The sequence below is a fragment of the Aethalodelphis obliquidens genome, unplaced genomic scaffold (genome assembly GCF_003676395.1).
Source record: "Aethalodelphis obliquidens isolate GAN/ISIS:26980383/991018 unplaced genomic scaffold, ASM367639v1 scaffold14, whole genome shotgun sequence".
Taxonomy (NCBI): domain Eukaryota; kingdom Metazoa; phylum Chordata; class Mammalia; order Artiodactyla; family Delphinidae; genus Aethalodelphis; species Aethalodelphis obliquidens.
In genome coordinates, this window is record NW_020837958.1 from 36,612,679 (window position 1) to 36,630,835 (window position 18,157).

The 18,157-nt window shown below is 49.1% G+C and overlaps 1 protein-coding gene across 1 annotated transcript in view; it reads left to right on the plus strand.

The window, feature by feature from the left end:
- Positions 1 to 251: 251 nt before the first annotated feature.
- LMO1 (LIM domain only 1) overlaps positions 252 to 18,157 on the plus strand; it is an 88,581-nt gene continuing 70,675 nt past the window's right edge. Inside the window, exons 1-3 of the mRNA XM_027115467.1 lie at positions 252 to 355; positions 7,102 to 7,183; positions 8,260 to 8,484. The gene's annotated coding sequence lies outside the window, so the exon portion shown is untranslated. The remainder of the gene's footprint in view (positions 356 to 7,101; positions 7,184 to 8,259; positions 8,485 to 18,157) is intronic.

An 18,157-nucleotide genomic window follows, 5' to 3' on the forward strand; every position in this document is an offset into this window, starting at 1 on the left:
TCAACAACCAGGTCCCACGGATCCACATCCAAATGCCTCTTCACCAGGCCTTCTGCACAGTCATTTCCCTCCTGACTAGTTGGAAGAGTCCCCTTCAACTCCAGGAGGGAGTCCTTGCTTACTGGCCTTCTGTGACCAGAGCCCGCTTCCTCCCCAGCCCCGCCTGTTGCCACTGCACCTGTGCCCTGGTTGTGTCAATCTACTTACACTCTGTGGCCCTTTTCTGTCTCCCAGCCTTTGCCTGTGCCTGTGCTCAGCGCCCTTCCCAGCGCCACCTGCAAACTCTGAGTCAACACTTCCGAGTTCATCTAGCTCGTCACCGGCCTCGTGAAGTCTTTCCTATCTCCAGGAAGAGGTAAAGAGGCTTCTTTTCTTTTCTCTCCTTGTGCTTTATCCTGCGATAACCTATTGTGGTACTTATTACATTTGTTCACTTATTTATTTAATACATATTTATTGAGCATCTATTATGTTCAGTTACAGCCTCGCTAACACTCTCATTTGAAGGTTAACCAGCCCCCAAAGATCACTGTCTACTCATTTCTATATCTTCAGGGCTTAGAAGCAACTAATAAATATTTGTCTAATTAAAGAAAGAGGGAAGGAAAGAAGGAAGGTCCACCTGAGGCCACTCCTGGCCCCATCGTCTACTGGTATTTGAAGCCAGCTTTTTCAACCTGCATCTGGTGACACAGCCTGAGAGGCATGAAGCAGTGGCCTGCTGGGAATGGCGTGGGCATTGGGGAGGCAGAAGCAGAAGAATAGGTGGGCAGGGGCTGGATCATGAAGGGCCTGGAATGTTCTGGTAAGGGTTTTGCGCTTTACTCTGTGGGTGATGGGGAGCCACTGAAGGGTTCAGACGCTCTAGTGACTCGATTCCATCTTAGTAAGGTCACTGTGACTGCCGTCATAGGATGGACTGGGGACAGTGACATTCACTCCAGTGCTGACATAGGTGGGTGAATAGTTTGGGCTCAGTGAGGTTAGCTGCCAGGGCATGAGAGCTGCAGGGTGGGAACATTCCAGACTCAGGGGGGTCAGTTCTTTACCACGGTGGTCCCCAATCTTTTTGGCGCCAGGGACCAGTTTCATGGAAGACAGTTTTTCCACGGACCGTGGGGCGGGGGCTGGTTCAGGCGGCAATGCGAGCGGTGGGGAACGGCAGAGGAAGCTTCGCTCGCTTGCCCGCCGCTCACCTCCCGCTGTGCGGCCCAGGGGCTGGGGACCCCTGCTTTACCAGTTGCCCCCCACCCTATTTCCACCAACTGGGAATGCATCCTCCTGAGGCCAACGAGGACCAGAGCTCTTCTTTCTCCACATGGCTTCCAAAGCTCTTCAGCCTTGAGAAGTTATCAGGAAATAGCATGGGATGTTTGGCCATAGCTTTTTTTTTTTTTTTTTTTTTTTGCGGTACACGGGCCTCTCACTGCTGTGGCCTCTCCCGTTGCGGAGCACAGGCTCCGGACGCGCAGGCTCAGCGGCCATGGCTCACGGGCCCAGCGGCTCCGTGGCACGTGGGATCTTCCCGGACCAGGGCACGAACCCGTGTCCTCTGCATCGGCAGGCGGACTCTCAACCACCGCACCACCAGGGAAGCCCCTTGGCCATAGCTTTGAGGGATTTGTGTCTAGTTTCTGATTATAATCCTCAGTCCGTTGTGTGCTTTTAGAAAACATAACATAACCACAGATACACTATACAAAATGTGCACTCATGTGCCACGCCCACAAGTGAGCACAAACATACACTCGAAAAGGGCACGTCACACATGTGCACACATGCAGGCCATGTGCTCTGGGCACACATGGTACCCAAATGTGTACCTATGCACATACTTGGGGGTGGGGACAGGGACGGGACGGCTCTCATCGTCATCGTTGTCACCACCCAGCATCACCACCCAGAGTGACCACGCCCCCATGCTCCTGCTGATGTCCCACTGGCCTGATCCCACCCTGACCTCACTCCCTCAGTGGGCGATTCTGAGCGCACCCTGTTCCCACCAGGATTTCATGCACCCAGATCTCACTCCCTCAACACCCCGACCCTCCAGTCTCTCCCCCTCATTGTTTTCATCTGACCGTGACCTCGCCTCCCACACCAAAGTGACCCATCCCTGACTTCACGTCTTGACCTCACCTTGACCTCATGTAACTGATTTTGTCCTCATGACTCAGACCCTCATGACTAACCAAGGGGGCATTTCAGTGCAGGCCTTTCTCTGAGGTGATCATGGAAGACGTGGGCCTGGCCACACTTATATGTCCTTCCCTTGCTCTAAATAAGGTCACATTTTCCTCAGCTGTCTTAAATTGTTTTAGAAAGGAGGCCGATATAAATTAAAATCAATAGGTAACTATATATGCAAGTCTCCTCAATCATTACACACACAAAAAAAATTTTTTTAAGTATTTCATCCCCTCTGGCATCCCGCCCAAGGCATCATGAACCTCCTCCCTTCTCGTCAAGGTTCTGTGGGCCACACGGCTGACCACGCTTCCATGAATTCTTTTCCTCTCATCTTCCCTGACCCTTCCTTCCTCTCTGGCTGCTCGTCCTCACTCCCTTCTCTCTCTTCTTCCTCCAGTGACCTCCTAGATGTCAGTGTTCCCCAGGACTTTTCCTCTCATTAAACACACCTCCTTACAATCTGGCCTGGCCCTGACTTTCTTCCACTGTTGAACTGTACACTGAGGGCCCCTCACCTCTGTCTAAAGCACTGAGCTGTCTCCTGGGCTCCAGACCCTCATAGCCAAGAGATTCCATCATCTTCACGTGATGTCCCACATTCAAAATTTATCCCATCACTTTCTACCCCCAACAATCCCTGGTCCAAACTGCCCTTTCCTCCTGTATTCAGCGTCCTGGTGAATGACACTAACCATCACACAACTGCCGGGTAATTCTCCTACTAGGCCCCCCACTTCTCTTTCTCTTTTCCTTCAAATACAAAGTCACCAAGGTCTATTGATTTTACCTCTTTAATGCCTCTTGAATCTGGTTCCCATTCTCCACTACCATCACCACCCTGATCCTGTCTGGTCTTCCTGTTTCTGCTCCACATGCCCCCGATCCAGAGCAACCTTTCTAAGACAGGAATCAAAGCATGCCTTTGAACTGCCTGAAACTGTCAACGGCTCCCCCATTGCCTACAAAGTAAAGTGCATAACCCTTACCAGATATCCCAGGCTCTTCACGATCTCACCCCTGTGCACTATTTCTTCTTCCTCTGCCTCTCCCACCTCTGCAGCTCTGCCCCAATCACCCTACTCCTCAATGCCCACCCCACCCACAAAAGGCCACTGCTTCATGACTCTAACACATAGTGGTCCGTTGCTGGTCCAAAGTGTTGACTTTAAACATCAGTAGAGATGGGCCTGGGGAGGTATACATTCATGTATTCACTCAACAATCATTCCACGAGCCTGTTTCATTCCAAGCACTGGGATGGGCACTGGGGTTACAGTGCTTAAAAATCCAAGGGTTCTTCCCTGGAGGAGCTCACTGGCCCCCTGGGGGAGATAGAAGGGAAGGTAAGCAAGTACAGAATAAAGAGGAGCCACTGAAGACAGAAAATCAGAGTGTGATGGAATCCTGATTTGCTTCAGACTTTGGGCATCAAATGCAGTGGAAAGGGCAAGAGTGGATTTGGGGAGGCCCGTCTGGAGCTACCGCAGTCATCCAGCAGAGAAATCACGGGGCCTGGATGGGCGAGGAGGCCACGAGAATGGAGGGGTGTCCAGAAAGTGGAATGGGCAGGACTGGATGACTAATTAGCCTGGGGTACAAGGGAAGAGTCTAGGATGACTGCAAGGTTTCTGCATCAGGCAATGAGGGGATGGTGGTACCACTGGTGAAGCGAAAACCAGGCAGGGTGGGGAACAGGTGTGAGCCTCAGCCCTACCCTGAATCCTTGATATTTATCGTTGCTGTTGTTTTAGCTAATAATCTGGAACACTACTAGAGCCAAGCACGTGCCAGGTGCTTTACTTGCTTTATCTGATGGTATCCTCACGTTAAACCCTTAAGGAGACGACTAGAATCCCCATTCTCAGTAGATGGGACAACTGAGGCTGAAGAAAGTTAAATAATTTGTCTGGGTTCACATACTTGGCGAGTGAAGGAGCCAGGATGCCAGTCCAAGCCTGGATGACTCCAAACAGCCCACTCTTAACGGCTGCACTATGTCACCTTCTCAGCTGGTGACCCCTGCTTATGGGTGTGAGCCTGTGGGGCTGCATCGGCCTTGTATCCAGGGCCACTCGCTGTAGTTTCTGCCTCTATTCCTTGCTTCTCGCTCCAGGGTAGAGCTTGCTTTTCCTTTACATGGCTCTCGATCTGTGTAAGGACAGGCTCCAATGCTGGGCGCTCACCTGAGTGCCTGGACGCCACAGTGATTGGTGAGGGTAGGGATCTAAAGGAGGGCAGCAGCCTGGCCTGTGGGCAGTGGCCTGCCCTCTGGTCACACATACCAGAGCTGAGAGCTGTGTCCTCCCAGGCCTTTTCTGCGCACTGTCACCTGTCCTTCCACTGTCTGAGCTGAACCCCTGGGACAGAGGACAAGGCATTTCACGGGGTTTGCAAAGGCTGGGCTGGGAATCTGGCCTCTGTGGAGTGGAGAAGCAAGGCAGGCAGGGGGCGCCACAGACCCCTCTAGGGTGGTGGACGCCTGGGAGGTTGTACCTGATGAGCTCCCCTGAGCAACCAAGCACTGGAAAATCAATACCGTTTTCCACTTTCAGTGCTGGGCTACTACTTTTCATTACATGTCGCGCTTCCTCTGTGCTGCTGGGGACTGAGACGTTTCTCTGGCCATGGTCCCAGCCCTAATCTCTGTATAGGCTGACAAGCCTGGTGAACACATGGCTCTGGGGCCCCTGGTTTGTTTCACGGTACCTGGGAACCCGGGGCCTGTCACCTAGCCCTTAGCTATACGCGTCCCTGCCTTCCCTTCTCTCTCTCTCTCTCTCTCTCTCTCTCCCTCTCTCTCTCTCTCTCTCTCTCTCTCTCTCTCTCTCTCTCACACACACACACACACACACACACACACACACACACACTCGACCCTGACTCATGTCATCCACATTTTCCAGATAGTGGAATGTGTCACCCTACAAGCACCCACTTTATCATTTTAACCTTTTTGAATGAAAATTTTTCCTAAATCTCCTGACATTAAGTAAAGACTAGGGCTTCCCTGGTGGCGCAGTGGTTGAGAGTCCGCCTGCTGATGCAGGGGACATGGGTTCGTGCCCCGGTCCGGGAAGATCCCACATGCCGCGGAGCCGCTGGGCCCGTGAGCCATGGTCGTGAGCCTGCACGTCCGGAGCCTGTGCTCCGCAACGGGAGAGGCCACAACAGTGAGAGGCCCGCGTACTGCAAAAAAAAAAAAAAAAAAGACTATATCTTTATCTCTTTTTGTTAAAATAATAAAATTCATTATACAAAGTCTGGCAATTATAGGCCATTATGAGGAGAAATGATTTCATTCAGGAGTCATTAATGAAGAAGAAACTACACACAGGTGTGCATGCATATGGAGTCTGTAAGGATTTGCATGTGGGCACCAGGAGGGGGTGTGTTTATCTCAGCTCAAGCATCATCTCCTCAGGGGAGGAAGGAGATTCTGTGACCTTCAGGGCCCAGAACAGTGCCCAGACCACAGCAGGAGCTTAACACATAAAGTATTTGTAGAATGAATTAATGAACATGCTTCAGTGTAAGGATAGAGCTCCTCCTAGCCTCCATCCAGGCCCTTTCTCAGCTCCAACTCAGCTGAGAATCGGGAAGGAAACAAAGAGCTCTGAATAAAACACATGTCCTGACTCTTACTTTGAGGAGAGTCCCCACGCTCTCAGCCAAATCTATTTCCTCTTCTTTTACAAATAATGTATAAAGTTTGGTTTTCTAGTCTTCATGCTGCAAAGTTGATTTCCTGGTCTCCAAGCTCACCAAAGATTAGGAGTAGCACAATAAGTGAAGATGCTAGGGACAGACACCCTGGCGGCTACACACACCGTACGCATCCACACCGTACACACAGGGCTCAGAAGCCATGGCCCTGGGGCATTCTGTGCAAGGACTAACAGCCTTCAGAGCCTCTGAGTGCATCTAGATATTCCACTTTCAAACATAACGGTGACCGTAGCCATCTCAAGAAGATGAAATCCTGTCTAGAATGCCGTCTTAGAGAAGGCATCAGAGGCGTATGATATTCGAGGTTTATTCTTCCCAAGCGGCTCCCCACCCTCACCTTTCTCCCCTCTCTGGTCGAGAGGGCCGCCCTAAACTATGTTGGGGACAGAGAGGAACCCACCTGTGTTGTCTCCAGTGACACAGGATGATCTGGAAAGCACAGCTGTGGCTCCTGGCCCTCCCCATCCCCTGCGCCCTCCCGATTTTAGATTTTTCGCCTCCAAACTTGCGCCCCAGTCGGGTGGATTCTGGCGCACCAGGAGCAGACCGGCCTTCGCAACAATGATTAATTGAGCCAGGCACTTTAAGAATGCTTATTTGCACACAGTTATGAAGTGTCATGATATGTCTCAAATGCAAGCGGCTTCCATTAGAAGCGGAACGGCAGAGCAGGAAGCACGAGCAATATTTCCTTAAAAGTTCATCGTAGGCAATGGGCTAGTGTGCCAAGCCAAACAAATCCAGGCAATAATGGAAATGTAGCATGAAATTACTTCTGTAAACAACAACCATTCATTATGTGAACATTTTTCATAAGCGAGCAGGCAGGGAGAGGGGCAGGGGCTGCCGGTGAGAGGGGAGGGGGCCGTGGCGAGCACGGCCCATCCACCCACTGGAGTTTCCGGGCGGAGCTTTCTCGGGGCTCCCCGTGCCCATCTGTCTTCAGAAAAATGCGGAGGCGAGGCTCCATCCTGCCCGGCTCCTGCCGTCAGGTTCCCTTTCTTCTTTAAGCGGGATTGGCGCAGGCAGAGGGAATGTATGATTTAAGGAGGAAAGAGAGGCCCACTACTTAATGTTGATTTGGCGGAGTGTATAACCCCGGAGAGAAATGTAAATAGCAGCCTGCAATAACATGACAGCCCACTAATCATATTTACAAACGATATTAAATCTGTCCGCACACAGGCCTGCCTGTGGATTGGCCCGGCCGTAATTGTCATTGTAACCAGCGCCGGCTTATGGGAGGATTTAACTGCAGTGATATAAGGTGAGTCGCGGGCTTATTATGACTTTATTATTACCCGGTTTATGTTTATTAAAACAATTTGTCATGCAGAGCAGGAATGGAGGAATGGGAGCATTAAATCGTGCCATACTCAACCTGGAGAGATGCCTCCGGGGATGAATGGTAGCAGGTCCCAAGCCTCAACTCGGTTGCCTCTGGAGCTGGGACCCGTCGGTACCAGCTGCCCAGGGCCCTGGCCTGGCCGAGGAAGACCACTCCACCAGAACCTCAGAGCCCCGCAATGCACGGCCGGGGTCTTTTCTGTGGCTCTAACTGCCTTTCAAATAGGAGTCAACTCAGGGCAGCCGTGGGAGGGATCTGGGCCCGAGTTATTGCTGGACATTTGCAGGAGGGACCATGAGAGCCAGGTTTGGGGCTCCCCTCGCCCGCAGGAACAGAGCCAATCCTGCGAAGGCTGCACCCAGAGAGCCTGCAGAGGCTCAACACAAAAGGTCTTGGAAGAAGTTTAATAAAAGCTGCTTTATTTTCTCTGGGGGTCCTTATTGGTTATTATCGAATTCATTTCATCCCCAATCTTCATTCTTTGGCAAGGCAGAGAATGGGGGCGGGCTGAGAGGAATAGGTCTAAGCGACTGGTAAATAATATTCCCTTTCCCCAATCCAGTTATCCAAGGACAAGTGGCATTGGGAGGTGGGAGGCCTGAGGTGGCAGCTCCCGAGGTCACTGGGGCTGAGGCCTTGTGTGCAGACATGAAAGTTACAGGCACCAGTTCTTGCTGCCAACCCCAGCATGCAGGAAAGGCCCCATGTGCTGGGGATGCACCCATGATGCACTAGAGCTGAGCTTGTGGCTATCACAGAAGCCTCAGAAATGTGACCCTTGGTCCGAGTGCCCTGGAGAGGAAAGGCCAGTCCTCAAGAACCAGGTGACTACACATTCAGGGTCTCCACTAGCCCTTACAGGGTCTCTGTGTATCTTAAAATTAGGAAAGGTTCCCCTTCCTCCAGGCAAGGGTGGGCCAAGCAGGGCCCACAGGTTAGTGAGCAGAGCAAAGTCTGGATTCCAGCCCTCATTTTCTCCCTTTACCCTTGTGCAGTGAACAACCTACACAACTGTACGTGCTGGCCCTACCTGCTGCCAGCAGCATCGTGGTCTGAAATGCTACTGTTTAAGCAACTTACTGTCTGCACGTCTCCAAAGCCATTAACGTTTTGGGCAGTGAAGCAAGGCGAGTCTCCAGAGGGGGCGATGGACAGCAAGAAAGGATGTTCCCATCATCACTATCTACCGGGGTGCCCACAGATCTCAGGCATCATGGCAGGTGAGGGCAAGCAGGACAGAAACCATTCAGGCTCCCTTCCGGATGCCTGGGCAGTGCTGCCTGTGGGCTATGATAGCAGCTGCTTCGAGCAAAGGGTGCTCTGGGACATGGTGCCACGTTTCAGTCTCCATTCCCCAAGGGTATGGGATACCTGGCTCCCAAGTGTGTGCAGCACCAGGTGGTGGCCTCAGGTTCAGAGTATCTCTAGAAATGTCAGCACACCCCTCTGCTCCCCCCATTCCTGCCTGGCCAAGAGGGCTCGCTTGGGGATCCTGAGTCTGGGCTTTTGGGCATTGGAAGTGAGCTCGTTGTGCAGAATTCAGCCTTCATACTGGGCACCCTCCTGGCAGGTGGGCTTCTGGCCTCGGCTTACACACCTCCTGCAGTGGGGAGCTCACTCCCTCCTGTGGTGGCCTCTCTGGCGGTGGAAACCTTTCCTGGAACACCCCTACCCCCAGGAGGACTTTGAAAATGAGGCTTGTCCCCAGCGTCCCATTAGCTGCTCCGCTGCTGGCTGTGCAGCTCCCCTGCAGGGGGACTTCGGGGCCCCTCCTCGTCAGAGTCCCGCCTCCCGGAGCTCTAGCGTCCTCTGGAGTCCCCACTGGAGTGTGGATCCCATGGTCAGCACTCCCGGCTTGCCCTGTCCCGTGAGTGCAGTCCAGATGGAGCCAGAGTTGGGCCCTCCACGCCAGACCTGGCTCTGGGGTGGCTGTGGGGAACGCTTGCTAACTGTGGGTACAGCCCCGCAAGCCTGGGGAGGCCAGTGGGCCTTGGGTTCCCTTTGTCTCACTTAAGAAAGGAGTCACCAAGCGGTGGCTCAGGGGAGGAACAATAAGCCTTTATTGCAGCTGCCCTTCTCCATAAACGCTCAACCTGCCAGCTGGCCGGCAGGAGTGGCCGTGCTGGCAAATTAAAAGTCTCTAAACTTTCTTTATGTCTCCTTGGACACTCCAGTGGCTTTAACACTGCACTGGCCAGCCTGGCTCAAAGATAAAGAGGCAGGCTGGGGTCAAGGAGGATCTGCCTGGGCAGTCCCTTCCTGGCCAGTGGATGCTGGGTGGGTGGAGTGGTCGTGGGTCTGGGGAGCCCTGGGGCACCAGAAGGCCTCTTGGAGGAAACTTGCCTCCTGACCGTCTCCATCCTGTGGATGGCAGACACAGTCCCTGCCAGCCACCTCTGAGGTCCACCCTCAAGGAAAGGGTAGCCTGAGCCCGGCAGAGCTAGGTGAGCAGGCTGCCACCAGAGGCAAAGGAAGCCTCTCCCAGGCCTCCGGGGTGTCTTGGCTCCGCACCTACCCCCACCACCCTTCTTGCTGAGCCCCAAGGCTGGTGGACCCCCAGAAGGGGTTGGTGGGCCAGGTCTGGTCCTACTACAGGTGAGGGCCTCCACAGCCTCCACCAGAAACCTTGTCTCAGCGCCTCTGGGCTCTCCCTGAGGGCCGAGAGGCAGCAGGGCTGGGTAAAGAGACTGGGACAGTCCCTGTTACTACTTGTCGTCCTGACATCATTAATTCTTTTCACTCCCCAGAGTGCCAGGCTTTCCTCCTATGTGTCAGTCGGGGGCTGGGTCATGCCACCTTTCCAGCAACAGCTGAGTCCTAGGCACCAGCGGGGAGCCCTGCTGGGCCAATCGATCCTCTGGCTCACAGAAACGTGCCAAGATATGCAGAATAGAGGTGACGTTTGTGGGAGTGTACTGACTGGAAGGGGGCACGAAGGCGCCTTCTGGGATGCTGGAATCTAGACCTTGAATCGCGTGACGGTTACACGGTGCACACGTATGTGAAAACCCATTGAGCTGCACTTACACGCTTTGCTATGTGTAAATTTAAATTTTGAGTGGTAACAACCAAATAAACATAGGCCTTGCCCTTAAGGCCTTCAGTTGGAATCCCAACTCCACCACGCCCCAGCTGGGTGACAGGACACATCGGCCAGTCTCTTCATGTATGGTAAAGGGGGGGAATATCACCTACCTCTTTCCACTGGCCTGCGAGCTCCATGAGAGTAGGAACCACAGAAAGTGTTCTCAGTAGAGAATAGGGACTCCCCTCTGTGTCCTCCCTCACCCCTACTAAGGGTCTAGCTTAAGAACTGCCAATATAAGAAGACCCTCCCCCACGCCGTAGGAAGGGCTGTGGGTCTGAAGGGAACCCGCAGCTCCCCAGGAAACATCTCACCTTGTTCTGCCAACATCCCAGTTATGATGTGGCTTTTGGTGTGTCCCCACCAGCCTCTAGCTGCTCTTCCACAAGGGGCTTGGGGTGGCCTCTCTCTCTCTCCCTTGGAAGGGGAGGGCCAGAACTGGGGTGCTGAGGCTGACACGGGCCTGGACACTGGAAATTAGGAGCGGGAGCCCTCAGAGGTTTTGGGGCCGCTGGGTTCGGTTTGGAGAGGGGCCAGAGTGGGCTTTGCTTTCCTGGGCAGGAAGGGGAGCATTGAAGAGCTGTGCTTAGGACAGAGGCCCTGCAATGAGACTGGTAATGGGACTGGTTCTCTGGGAGAGAAGAGGAATTGGCGATGGTAGGGAAGTGCCCTGGTCTCTGGCACTGGGCACACCCAGGACCAGACCCTGCCCACTGGTTTACCTTGCCTCTCTTGGGGGGCCCCCCTCGGCCTGGATGTTCCAAGCTGCTTTGGAGGGGAGGGTCCTTTCCCCCCATCACTCTATCTGATCTTCTGCTAGGCTAGTTCGTGGCAATTTCTTGCTCCGTTTCTTTAATCCCTGATTCTCTTCAAGCGCAGAGGGAAGAGAAAAAAGCAAAATCCGAAGGCCTGTTGGGGGGAGGGTTGGGGGAGGGGTGAAAGGAGCTGAAGGAGTGGCTCCAGCCCTCGGCATCCAGGCTTGATACGGGGTGGGGATAGCGAGGGCCTTCAAGGGTCCTCGACCAGAGCTGTGAGACCCAGGACTGAGGCTACCTCCTCTTCCTTGACCTCCCCATGATGGGCAGGGTCAGTGTTAAGTGGGCTGAGACTGCTGGGCTGCAGTCATCTTTATAGGCCAAGGACGGAGGCCTGGGGTGAGCAGCAAAAAAGGCAAAAGCTAGACCACGGGGGAGAAGATACTGTCAGCTCACTGCAGCTCTGCAAACTCCCAGGCCTGAGGTGACACCCAGGCAAGACTCCAGTCAGGGCTCAGACACAGTCTAGGCCAGTGTTGGGGGTCCGCAGACCCCAGAATGGCAGCTTTCCCACTGGCTGCTGGAGCTGGTGGCAGAGGAGGGCCCTGTGAGCTCAGGTGAACCCAAAGCTTTGTGCTCCTCTCCAGGGGCTTGCCCCGCCCCGCCTCAGGCCTCTGAGACCTTCCTGCTTCCAGGGGTGGGGTGGGAGGGGCAGTGGTACAAGAATAAGCCCTGGAGAATGGAGCCCATGCGGAGCCTGCAACTTAGAGGAAAAACTTACTGAGACGTTCAAATGATGGCAGTAATTAGGCCACTTATTTTGCAGAAGTCCAAATTAAATGGAAAATTTGGTGCTAATGAAAATGTTCCATTTTCCCCTTTTATTAAATCTAACTCTGTGCCTTCCAAGAGTTTGGGAATAGCCAGCCCCTGATGGCTTTCTCACAGCCAGTTCATATCCTCCGACTGTAGAGCTGCTGAGATAGAACACACTCTCAGAGCCTCCAGTTACTGGCTCAATTGAAAAATGTCCTTCATAAGGTAGCAGCGTTAACCCACCCCCAGCCACCTCCTCTGCTACCAGCCTTCTGCCTGTCACCATCCTCTGCGTGGGCCTCTAGGAACCCAGGCCCAAGAGGGAGGGGCCCCATGCTCACTGCAGAGCTGGGCTTCTGGTCTACTCCTCCTGGATCCTGGGAAAATCTGAGCTCAGCCTCTTCTCCCAAGAGACCCCGGCCTCTACCACTCCAGGCTGCCTGCCTCCTGACAGCAGGAGTAGGCGGAAGCACCCAAGATTCTGATTGGACCTGCACTTTGATCCCCCACTTACAAACTAGGGGCCTCGGGCAACCCCGTTTGCCTCTCTGGCCTCCAGTTTCCTCATCTGTACATTGGGGACAGTGCTAGTGTCTGCCTTGTAGCGCATTGTGGGTGTGAATGGAGGGAGGGCCTCGCAGAGCCCTGTCCATGGTGGGGTAGAGCACCTGTCTGTGGCCAGGTCCCTCCTTGAAACACCCTCTCTGGCTGGGCTTAGGACATGGCTTCTGTCACTCCAGCCTCTCCAGGATTTCCTCTGAAAGGCTTGGCAGAGGTGGGAAGGGTGGAGCTAGAGGAGGAGCAGGTTAGGGTCGGGACATTCCCCACACCAGGTTAAGCAGCAGGGGCGGAGCAGCCTACCCTGATCCCGCCAGCAGGAGGCATGGGCTTGGAGGCCTGGCTGTCCGGGATGGGGCTGTCAGTGGGAAGGAAGGTCATCTCCCACAGACACGCACGCTGGCTCAGCCCCAGCCCTCCTCAGTGGGGCTCTCAAGCACTTGGCAATGGGACCTGAAGCAGACCTACAGCTTGAAGCACAAGCCACAGTGAACACCTACCTTTCAATGCAACTTCCAATTTGTCTACCCATAAAGGTTTCTCAGGAAACTAGTGTGTACCCAGCACTAGGCTTGAAGAAGTTGGAGACAGGAGCTTATTTAAATACAGCCATCATTTAAAATACTGGGCTGGTCCCACTCATGCTTCCCATCTGGGTGATGAGCACCCCAACACAGACACCTGATACCCAGATGAGAAACATGGCTGTCACCTCGACTCCTCTCTCTTCTTTGTCTTCCCATCCTTTCCTACCCCATCCTACAGTTTCTACTTCTTTGTTGGTTTACTATCTGATTACTCTCTGCCCTCTGCCCCACAAGGTTTCCTTTTCCTCTACCTCATTTCAGGCTCCTCACCAGAATTATTATAACAGTCCTTGCTCTCAGTCCCTCCCTCCCACAGGTCCCAGGGGGATCTTTCAAAATGAACATTTGAACTCCTCACCCTCTGCTTCAATCCCTTCAATCACTGTAAAGTTCCCATCGTGTTCAGGATAAAGTAAAACTTGATAGTTCACATATTCTGCATCTCCCCCAGTACGTCCCTCTTCGTCACACCCTCCAGTCATACCAAATAGCTTGTCGTTTCTCATACTTGGCGTGAACTCTGGTTGGTTTTGCTTTCTTAAGATTTCTTCTCACTTCTGAGACCCGAACCAGTTCTATGTGGTTTGAATGAAGACGGGTAGGTGATCTAGGTCTGTGATCTAGGACGATAACAATACCCCATCCTTCTAGGCCCAGTGATTAATGCAGGAAGTGAACTTGATCCAAGCAGGGCCTATTACGATGCTCCCTGGGAACCATGGCTGAAACTTATGAAAGAAAATACTTCCTACTAGTAATGTTATGCTGAAAGTAAGTGAGTCTAGAGCTTTTGAGGACTGTCTGATCTATTACATAAAGAAAGCCTATTTGAGTGATATAGAGAGAATCAGAACCTGGAAATCAGTTAAGCTCCTGGATCCAGCCATGCCTGAACCCACTGCACATGACTTTTCAATTATGTAAGTTAAAAACAATTTTTTTTTGGCCTAGTTTGAATCTTGACTAAGACGATGGCTTACTTTGCTTTACAAACTTTGTAAACTTCTTTGTAAACTTTACAAAATTTACAAACTTTACAAAAATTGCTTTACACTATGTGTTCAAAACTGTCAGTAATTATCACCCCCCCTTGTCTTGGAAAATAAGACAACTCATTTTGAGACTCATCTCAAATGTCAACAGCTCCAAGAAGTCTCTCTTTTTCCCATTCTGATTATGATAATACCCCTTCTGTGTGCTTCCGTATCTTACTTCATATTGTGTCATAATTACCCATTCCCACAACCAGCTGTGATCACGTTGATGGCAGGATCCATGTCTAAGCCATCTCTATAATCCCTTTGCCCAGCACATGGTTATAGACACCAGGCAGAGTGTAGGCAGTATGATTCAATTAGTATAAAGATAAAAACCAGACAACTAATCAATATTTTTTTTAAAGATTTTTTTGATGTGGACCATTTTTAAAGTCTTTATTGAATTTGTTACAATGTTGCTTCTGCTTTATGTTTTGGTTTTTTGGCCGCATGGCATGTGGGATCTTAGCTCCCTGACCAGGGATCAAACCCACACCCCCTGCCTTGGAAGGTGAAGTCTTAACCACTGGACCACCAGGGAAGTCCCTAATCAATATTATTTAAGGATGCATACATAAGTAGTAAAACAGTAAGAAAAAACAAGAAAATTATTATCCTAAAAGTCAGGATGGTGGTTATCCCTGGGAAGAAGGAAGAGAATGCAGCTGGAGAGAAAGAGTCTGGAAAAATAATATTTTTAAATCTGAGTGATGGTTGCACAGATATTCATTTTATTATATTTCCTTGAATTCTATATATCATATGTATACTCTTTTACACACATAGTATAGTTCACTACAGGAAGAAAATGAATGAGATTTTTTAGATCTTTTTTATTGTTTTCTAATTTTATTGCACTGGAGTCATAGAGTGTGCCATTAATTATATCAAATATTTAGTGTCTGTTAAGACATCCTTTGTGGCCTATTTTGTAGTCAATTTTGTTAATGTTCCATGTATACTTGAAATAAAGTGTAGTCCTTAATTATTGGACACAGGGGTTTAAACAAATGTTAAACAAATGTTTAATGTTATTAAACAAATGTTAATTGTGTAGTTCAATCATATGTATTCAACTGCTTATGTTTTTACTAATTTTTTCTGTTCCATCAGTTTCTGAAAAAGCAATGTTAAAATGTCCCATTATGATTGTAAGTCTGTCAGTTTCTCCCACAATTCTGTCAATTTCTGCTATGTAATTTTGCTTAATATACTGTCAGTTTTTCCTCGTAATTCTGTCACTTTAAGGTTATGTTATTAATAGCAACCAGGTACAGCATCAATATAGATTTCTACTGAATTTTTCCTCTTGCCAGTAAATATTCACCTCCTTTAAATCTCAAAACTTTTTTGTCTTAAAAGCTCTTTTACTTGCTATTAACATGTCTCCTTTCTTTTGGTTAGTATTTACAATATATTCTTCTATCCTTTTACTATCAAGCATTCTGCAAAATTATATTTTAGTTATTATGTCTCTTATAAACAACTTATGACTAGATTTTTAAAATCTTACCTGAGAATATCTCAGAATAAGTGGGTTTAATTCATTTAAATTTGTTGTGATTACTGATAAACTTGGACTATTTTATACCATCTTTAAAATTTTTTACCATGTATTTTTCTTTTTTCTTTTTTTTTGCTTTCCTGTATTCAATAGGATTTACTGAGTTCTTTTTTTTTTTTGGCGGTACGTGGGCCTCTCACTGCTGTGGCCTCTCCTGTTGCGGAGCACAGGGTCCAGACACGCAGGCTCAGCGGCCAGAGGCTCACGGGCCCAGCCGCTCTGCGGCATGTGGGATCCTCCCGGACTGGGGCGTGAACCCGTGTCCCCGGCATCGGCAGGCGGACTCTCAACCACTGCGCCACCAGGGAAGCCCCTGAGTTCTTTTTATTACCTGTTTTCTTCTCTCTACTGGTTTGGATGTTATATCTTTTTAAAAAGTCTAAATTTAGTCAATATCTTTATTTGCCTCCAACAATACAAAGATCTGTAAATGTTTTAACTCCAATCCCCACTCCCATCTTCTTGCTATTGTTATAAAATATATTAGTTCTACCTTGTTTTTTAACACATTCTAAAGATTAGTCGTCATTTTCTGTAGTCAATGCTTATTTAAATTAACCAACATGCTTTCTAATTTATTTGCTCATTGTTCCTTCCTCTTGGTCTCAATTTTCTTCTAAGTTACACCCCTTAGTTGTTAGTTCAGAGAGAATTGTGCGTTGTAAACACTCTCTGACTTTTTCTAATATCTTTTACTTTGCCTTTACTCCAAATAAATTATAAGTTGCCAGTTATTTTTCTGTAGTGCTCTGAAGATGTTATTCCACGGTCTTCTGGAATTAATTGGGCTTTTGAGAAGTCTGCTGCCAGCCCAACTGTTGTTCTTTTTTAGGAATTCTGCTGTCTCTCGTTGCTTTTCTCTGTTATTTAATGTTTTGAAGTTTCCCCATAATGCATCTAGATGTGGATTTTTTTTATTTGTCCTCAGGATTTAAGGTATTTAATCAATTTGAGGACTCAGCTCTTTCTTCAATGGTGGAAAATTCTTAGGCATTTTCTCTTCTAGGATGCCCGCCTCCATTCTTTCTACTCTCTTCTTCTGGAACGATTGGGAATCTTTGAACCATCTGATTTCTCCTGATACTCCCTCATGGTGCCTCCTTCCCTCATGTGGTTGGTAACTTTTCGCTGAGCTTTTGTTTCTCTGAGCTTTAGCAGGGGTTGTGCTTCTAATGGAGTCTCAAGCACCATATTTGTCATAATATTCCTTGCCGACCAGCTTCATGCTTCTCGTTGCCGGTTCCCTAGACCCATCTTATTCTCTCAGCTTGTGGATCCTAGGCTTCCAGGTAGTGTACATTTGGACTTCATACCTACTTCTGGCCCATTCCCAAGGCTGCAACTTCTTGTGGACTTTTTTTCTCTCCCATCCACTGCCCCAGACACACAATACGTTTTCTTGTTGCTTGCTACACTTGTGAGTTTAGTTTCTCTAGTTCCATCTTCATATAGATGGCAGACTTTCAGTGCCCTCAGCTGTATGCAAGGGTCTTAATTCTATTTCTGTGGCTTTTCATGGGCAGGAGGCTAAATCTCCTGTCCCTACTTGGGTGTTAAAATGCCACTACCACCACCACCAAAGGACACTACAGTATCACTTCCTGCTTACCATCCTAGCAATAAATACACTCTTCTGCTGGTCCTGGAGATTTCCCCTTTTTTTTTTTTTTTCGCATGTAATGCTATATTGAACATGCCCATCCTTTTCATTATCTTTGTTTAGGGGTTTAGTTTAACCTTTGAAAAATATACAAAATATGGCTATTGTTATTTTTTATAGTCAACACTTGATTGAATTTACCAACATGTTTTAATCACTTCCTGTGGTCATCCACGGTCCCTTGCACCCCATTTGCCTTACCTTCATGTTTACTTCTCTTCTTACTCAAGGGACATCTTTATTTCAGTGAGGAGCTGCAGGGGCATAGTAGCTTAGTCTTTGCGTGTCTATAAGGGGGTTTATTCTGCCTGCACTTTTAGATAATAGATTAACAGGGTATAAAATTCTAGATTGATTGTCATTTTTTCTCCAGTATCGTGAAGATATTATTTCATTTTCTTCTCTCATGGGTCACTGAAGACGAACCTGCTGTTGATCTAATCTGATTTTTTAATGATCTGTTTCTTTCTTCTGATAGCTTTTAAAATGATCTTTTTACCTTGATGTTCTGAAGTTGCACATGATGTGTCTGAATGTGGATCTATTTTTATTTTTCCAACTCAGTACACTGGGTAGATTTTTTAATCTGAAAACTCACATCTTTCTTCAATTTTGGAAAATTTTTGACAATTATCTTTTTAAATATTGCTTCTCTACTATTTCTTTCATTCTCTTATTAGATAACCTTTATTAGATGCATGTTAGAGCTCTTCAATCTAATTCCATATTTCTCAATTGCATAATATATATATGCATTAGATATCTATCCTATCTTTCTACATGCAATCTAATATATATATATATATATATATATATATATATATATATATA